Genomic DNA, 7,706 nt, shown 5'->3' with positions numbered 1-7,706 from the left:
TTGCGCCCTAACTTGGGTAGCTCAGAAGTTGAAGCACTACCTGTCTTCATATACTACTTATCTCATATCCCGTTTGGACCCATTGAAGTATATCTTTCAGAAACCTATGCCCACGGGAAGGTTGGCAAAATGGCAAATTCTGCTCACAGAGTTTGATATCGTCTATGTAACGAGGACGGCCATGAAAGCCCAGGCGCTGGCAGACCATTTGGCAGAGAATCCCGTTGATGAAAAATACGAGCCCTTAAGAACGTACTTTCCCGACGAAGAGGTAATGCATACAAATGAGATGGAATTAACTGAGGAACCGGGTTGGAAGCTTTTCTTCGACGGAGCTGCAAATGCAAAAGGGGTTGGAATAGGAGCAGTACTCATTTCTGAAACAGGACGCCATTATCCTGTTACGGCTCAACTACGCTTCTATTGCACCAATAATATGGCCGAGTATGAAGCTTGCATTCTGGGTCTGCGCTTGGCTGCTGACATGGATGTCCAAGACGTCTTGGTCTTGGGAGACTCGGACCTCTTGGTACATCAAATTCAGGGCGAATGGGAAACACGAGATCTAAAGCTCATACCATACCGACAATGCTTGCATGATCTGAGCAAGCGATTTCGATCGGTGAAGTTCAAACATATCCCGAGAGTTCACAATGAGGTTGCGGATGCCTTGGCCACCTTAGCATCAATGTTGCACCACCCTGACAAAATGTATGTTGATCCTCTGCACATCCAGGTCTGTGATCAGCACGCTTACTGTAATGCCGTAGAAGAGGAGCCAGATGGTGAACCCTGGTTTCATGATATCAAGGAATACCTCGGAATGGGGACATATCCAGAACAGGCCTCTAGAGACCAAAAAAGAGCCCTTCGGCGTTTGTCGAATGGTTTCTTCCTCAGCGGAGGAGTGTTGTACAAAAGAACCCCGGATTTAGGATTATTGAGATGTATAGATGCCGGTCAAGCCACGACGGTTATGGCAGAGGTGCATGCTGGAGTTTGTGGGCCACACATGAGCGGATATGTATTGGCAAGGAAAATCCTTCGAACAGGGTGTTATTGGCTCACCATGGAACACGACTGTATCACTTTCGTAAGGAAATGCCATCAGTGCCAGATACATGGAGATCTGATCCATTCTCCGCCAACAGAGTTACATACGATGACAGCACCCTGGCCGTTTGTAGCATGGGGCATGGATGTCATTGGACCTATCGAACCAGCAGCATCCAACGGCCACAGGTTCATTCTTGTGACCATTGATTACTTCACCAAATGGGTTGAGGCTAAAACCTTCAAGTCGGTAACCAAAAAGGCAGTGGTGGACTTTGTTCACTCCCATATCATCTGTAGATTTGGAATCCCAAAAGTGATCATCACGGATAACGGTGCGAATCTTAACAGCAGCCTGATGAGAGAGGTATGCCAACAATTCAAGATTACCCACCGCAATTCCACCCCATATCGTCCCAAGGCGAATGGAGCGGTCGAAGCAGCCAATAAGAATATCAAGAAGATACTGCGAAAGATGGTGGAAGGATCCAGACAATGGCACGAGAGATTACCCTTTGCTTTGTTGGGTTACCGCACTACTGTCCGGACTTCCATAGGTACAACTCCTTATTTGTTGGTGTACGGAACTGAAGCCGTAATACCGGCGGAGGTCGAAATTCCATCCCTCCAGATTGTCGCTGAAGCCAAGATTGATGATGATGAATGGGTCAAAGCTCGGTTGGAATAGTTAAGCTTGATAGACGAGAAACGATTGGCGGCAGTGTGCCATGGTCAGCTGTACCAGAAGAGAATGGCAAGAACATACAATAAGAAGGTGCGTCCTAGGAAGTTTGAAGTAGGGCATCAGGTATTGAAGAAGATCCTCCCGCATCAGATCGAGGCAAAAGGCAAATTCACCCCAAATTGGCAAGGGCCTTATATCGTGACCAGAGTGTTGTCCAATGGTGCTTTGTGTTTTACAGATATCGAGGGAAGATGTGTCGACATGGCTATCAATTCTGATGCAGTCAAGAGATATTATGCGTAATTTCTTTAGATTATGGCAATTTTTGGTTCGTTTGTTTGTATCTGGTATTTATTGGATAATGAAATGACGGAGGCAATTCTTTCTTCTATCCAAACACTTTAACCCTCGCTTCCCCCTTTGAGCCTTAAGTTATTCTTTCATACCCCTCTTTTGGAATCACTAATGGAAAAGAAAAAAAAGGAAAATGAAAAAAAAGGAGAAAGAAAAGGAAAAGAAGATAAAAATCATAAGAAATACAAAACTGTGGGAACTACGTTTGACCTGATTCCTCAAAGAGGATACGTAGGCGCCTCATGGCTCGGTCATAGTGTGCATCATAGTGTATATAGGATGCATAATGTACATAGTGTGCATAATAGGCACGGTGTGCGTAACGCACATAGCTCAACATAAGTATAAAAAATAAAATTCCCCCAAGCAAGAAAACTGGGGCAGAGGCTATGTTTTAAGTCCCAACAAAGGTTTGATTCCAAAAGCTGTAGCAGATCACCCATCGAAATTATTTTCATTTTTGATAGCCTTTCTTTAGCCCTACACCAAAACCAACATCGACGTCCAAAAGACCTCCCGATCAATATCCAAGAGATGTCAAGTCAGGCAAATAAAGCCGAGAATAATACACCGATCCCCAGCAAAGAAGAGATCATAAGACTGGGAATGAATTGGTGGTCAAAGGAATCTCCAGAAGAGAGGGTCGTATCGACAACACCCCGATTCCTCAATGAAGAAATAAAATGAGAGAGTCTTATCGGTGAAAACCTTCACAGGCACCGAATGGCGACGCAAGATGAGAGATATAAAATGAGAGAGTCTTATCGGTGAAAACTTTCACAGGCACCATAAGGCGTCGGGAGATGAGAGAAAAGAGAGAGTCTCATTAGTGAAAACCCCTCGAAGGGCACTATGAGGCGACAAGACAGATCAACAAAAAAGCAACCACATTCGCAACGAAATGGACACTCATTTATCATCCCCAGCAAGTCAGACCATCGGGCAAATCGATTGATACAACTAGACTGGGTCGGGAATCTATGGTGCACGTCATGATCACGGGGACCAGTCATGTCCTCCAGATAAGTTCTTCTGAGTTTCTTCTCCCACCAAATATTGGTTCAGAAAGATTTTCTCCTTTTTTCTATCTTTTATTTCTCTTCCTAAAATTTGTCTTGAAAAGGATTTTTCAAAGCTTACTACTAGAGACCGAAGGGGAATTCATCCAATACAGGATAACACAAACAGTCTTAAAGGCTGGCCCCAGGCAATGCAATGATCGTGCCTTGCAGTTTCGGAGGAAGTAAGCTCCTAAAGGGAGTGGTTTCGGGAGTAGAAGCAGACTCCCACAGCATGTACTTAAAGAGAAAGCAGGAAGGGGGATAAATTGAAAACCAGCCCCCAGCAGGCCAGAAACCCCCAGCAAGCAAGTTTGTCCACCCAACCAATTATGGGGACATAGAGCAAGAAAAAGGGGAAGAGAGGAAAAATCATCCGCCGGAAGGACACCTCCTCCCACCACGATTGAAACTAACTAACTCCTTTTTGTTTGCTGCAGGAAAACAAAGGATTAATGTTGGCAGCAAGACGCAACGCCAGGGAAATCACCAAAAACCGGGGCAGAAAATTTTCCGCCAATTGTCAAAAAAAATTCTCGGAAGAACGGGGAAACAATTTCAAATACATTAAAGTTCTAGGTCGCCCACCAGTATAATGCGGGAATACATTTAAGTTCTAGGTCGCCCACCAGTATAATGCGGGAATACATTTAAGTTCTAGGTCGCCCACCAGTATAATGCGGGAATACATTTAAGTTCTAGGTCACCCACCAGTATAATGCGGGAATACATTTAAGTTCTAGGTCGCCCACCAGTATAATGCGGGAATACATTTAAGTTCTAGGTCGCCCACCAGTATAATGCGGGAATACATTTAAGTTCTAGGTCGCCCGCCAGTATAATGCGGGAATACATTTAAGTTCTAGGTCGCCCACCAGTATAATGCGGGAATACATTTAAGTTCTAGGTCGCCCACTAGTATAATGCGGGAATACATTTAAGTTCTAGGTCGCCCACCAGTATAATGCGGGAATACATTTAAGTTCTAGGTCGCCCACCAGTATAATGCAGGAATACATTTAAGTTCTAGGTCGCCCACCAGTATAATGCGGGAATACATTTAAGTTCTAGGTCGCCCACCAGTATAATGCGGGAATACATTTAAGTTCTAGGTCGCCCACCAGTATAATGCGGGAATACATTTAAGTTCTATGTCGCCCACCAGTATAATGCGGGAATACATTTAAGTTCTAGGTCGCCCACCAGTATAATGCGGGAATACATTTAAGTTCTAGGTCGCCCACCAGTATAATGCGGGAATACATTTAAGTTCTATGTCGCCCACTAGTATAATGCGGGAATACATTTAAGTTCTAGGTCGCCCACCAGTATAATGCGGGAATACATTTAAGTTCTAGGTCGCCCACCAGTATAATGCGGGAATACATTTAAGTTCTAGGTCGCCCACCAGTATAATGCGGGAATACATTTGAGTTCAAGGTCGCCCACCAGTATAATGCGGGAATACATTTGAGTTCTAGGTCGCCCACCAGTATAATGCGGGAATACATTTGAGTTCTAGGTCGCCCACCAGTATAATGCGGGAATACATTTGGGTTTTAGGTCGCCCACCAGTATAATGCGGGAATACATTTAAGTTCTAGGTCGCCCACCAGTATAATGCGGGAATACATTTAAGTTCTAGGTCGCCCACCAGTATAATGTGGGAATACGTTTGAGTTCTAGGTCGCCCACCAGTATAATGCGGGAATACATTTGAGTTCTAGGTCGCCCACCAGTATAATGCGGGAATACATTTAAGTTCTAAGTCGCCCACCAGTATAATGCGGGAATACATTTAAGTTCTAGGTCGCCCACCAGTATAATGCGGGAATACATTTAAGTTCTAGGTCGCCTACCAGTATAATGCGGGAATACATTTAAGTTCTAGGTCGCCCACCAGTATAATGCGGGAATACATTTGAGTTCTAGGTCGCCCACCAGTATAATGCGGGAATACATTTGAGTTCTAGGTCGCCCACCAGTATAATGCGGGAATACATTTGAGTTCTAGGTCGCCCACCAGTATAATGCGGGAATACATTTAAGTTCTAGGTCGCCCACCAGTATAATGCGGGAATACATTTAAGTTCTAGGTCGCCCACCAGTATAATGCGGGAATACATTTAAGTTCTAGGTCGCCCACCAGTATAATGTGGGAATACATTTAAGTTCTAGGTCGCCCACCAGTATAATGCGGGAATACATTTAAGTTCTAGGTCGCCCACCAGTATAATGCGGGAATACATTTAAGTTCTAGGTCGCCCACCAGTATAATGCGGGAATACATTTGAGTTCTAGGTCGCCCACCAGTATAATGCGGGAATACATTTGAGTTCTAGGTCGCCCACCAGTATAATGCGGGAATACATTTGAGTTCTAGGTCGCCCACCAGTATAATGCGGGAATACATTTGAGTTCTAGGTCGCCCACCAGTATAATGCGGGAATACATTTAAGTTCTAGGTCGCCCACCAGTATAATGCGGGAATACATTTGAGTTCTAGGTCGCCCACCAGTATAATGCGGGAATACATTTGAGTTCTAGGTCGCCCACCAGTATAATGCGGGAATACATTTGAGTTCTAGGTCGCCCACCAGTATAATGCGGGAATACATTTAAGTTCTAGGTCGCCCACCAGTATAATGCGGGAATACATTTAAGTTCTAGGTCGCCCACCAGTATAATGCGGGAATACATTTAAGTTCTAGGTCGCCCACCAGTATAATGCGGGAATACATTTAAGTTCTAGGTCGCCCACCAGTATAATGCGGGAATACATTTGAGTTCTAGGTCGCCCACCAGTATAATGCGGGAATACATTTGAGTTCTAGGTCGCCCACCAGTATAATGCGGGAATACATTTGAGTTCTAGGTCGCCCACCAGTATAATGCGGGAATACATTTGAGTTCTAGGTCGCCCACCAGTATAATGCGGGAATACATTTAAGTTCTAGGTCGCCCACCAGTATAATGCGGGAATACATTTAAGTTCTAGGTCGCCCACCAGTATAATGCGGGAATACATTTCAGCTCTAGATTCTGGAATCAGTAACCCCACATAAAGGCGGAAGGTTACAATAGAGATCCCCAAGCAGGAAACAATAAAAAACCCAGCATCAAGAAGCAGAAGGCTGCAAAGGCAAACGCGCGATTCAAAAGGAAGAAGGAACACGTCTCAAAAGAAGCAGTTTGGGGAACGTTATAGCATGCCCAACATAACAATTTTGGTGAAGAAAGCCATACCACTGAAGAAACCATTGAAAGGCTTAAAGAAGAGGGCCATGTTCCCAGCGGATCAAGCGAAGTGATAAAAACTGACATTCAGAAAAGGCAAAGGACCAGTATCATCCCCCAAGTTTACAAAATAAAGGCATCGGAGGAAAGCGCTAGCAGACAAGAAAGCAAGGCAACAAGAACAAGTCGAGGATAGATGAGATCTCATGATCCATAGTCTAGCTTAGCTTCTTGTTTTTCCTTTCAGAACAATGTAACAAGGAGATCGGCGAGCGGTAGAATCCTGCAGCAGCATGCAACAACGCACAACAACAGCGAGCACTACAGTCACACGGTAGTCCCAGCTACCAAAATTTCCCGAACTACATTGACCTGATTCCTGTTTAGCCCAGGATATGTAGGAAACCTCTGAAGCAAAGGTTCGGTCAAATCTTTTTCAAAAAATGCTTCACACGGAGTACTCGGACGAGCAAAAATCTCCCGCTTTATCTTTGCGCGAAAACCCTGCGTGTCTTCGTGCAAAGAGGGGCAGTTGTAAGCACGTGATTTTTGCTTCACGGACAATCACTCCAAAAGAAAACAAAAATAGTGACCAGTGACCTCGCTGTGCAAATTTTCAATTTTTCATGACATGTACTGCTAGTCATTTGTGGTTCGGTCCATTTTGCATTTAATCTTATCGATCAAAATACAAAGTACGTCTGTCATGGTAATCAAACCGTAATTCGGTCGTTGAAAGAAAATTCAAAATATATATATATGCATCGTTCGTTCTAGATTGTGATTTAACTTACTTAAATATTTTTGTGATAATTGTGTTAAAATGTTACATTGTCGTTTGTTTTAATTTCATTGTTTTTATTATTTCATTTTTGGTTTTAAAATTAGAAAAAAACAAAAGAAAAGAGTGAATGAAAATCAGTTTGGGCCCAAGAAATGTAACAAAAATAGGCCCAAAACCGGCACACCAGTCCAGTCCAAGTCCGGCCTGCCCAAGTACGGACCCAAACGACGTCGTTTTAGGGACGGTTAATCTGATCCATTCATCTCCATTAATCTGATGGCCCTTATTGGCCCTCGTGACCCGACCCATTCCCATTTTAATCGACCCCCTACTTAACCAAACGGCACCGTATTGTTAAGCTTCCCCAATCCTGACCATCAATTGTAACCAATCCAACGGCCAGGATTGAATCACCCTCCCCATATATAAACCTAACCTAACACCCCGCGCCCCCTATCCGAACCCCCCTCCACTCATCATCTTCACCAAACACTGAAACCCCCCCAAACCCTAGCAGCCGCCCTGATTTCGCTTT

The sequence above is a fragment of the Nicotiana sylvestris genome, chromosome 6, assembly GCF_000393655.2.
Source record: "Nicotiana sylvestris chromosome 6, ASM39365v2, whole genome shotgun sequence".
In the NCBI taxonomy this organism is placed as follows: domain Eukaryota; kingdom Viridiplantae; phylum Streptophyta; class Magnoliopsida; order Solanales; family Solanaceae; genus Nicotiana; species Nicotiana sylvestris.
This window is presented reverse-complemented; position numbering follows the sequence as displayed.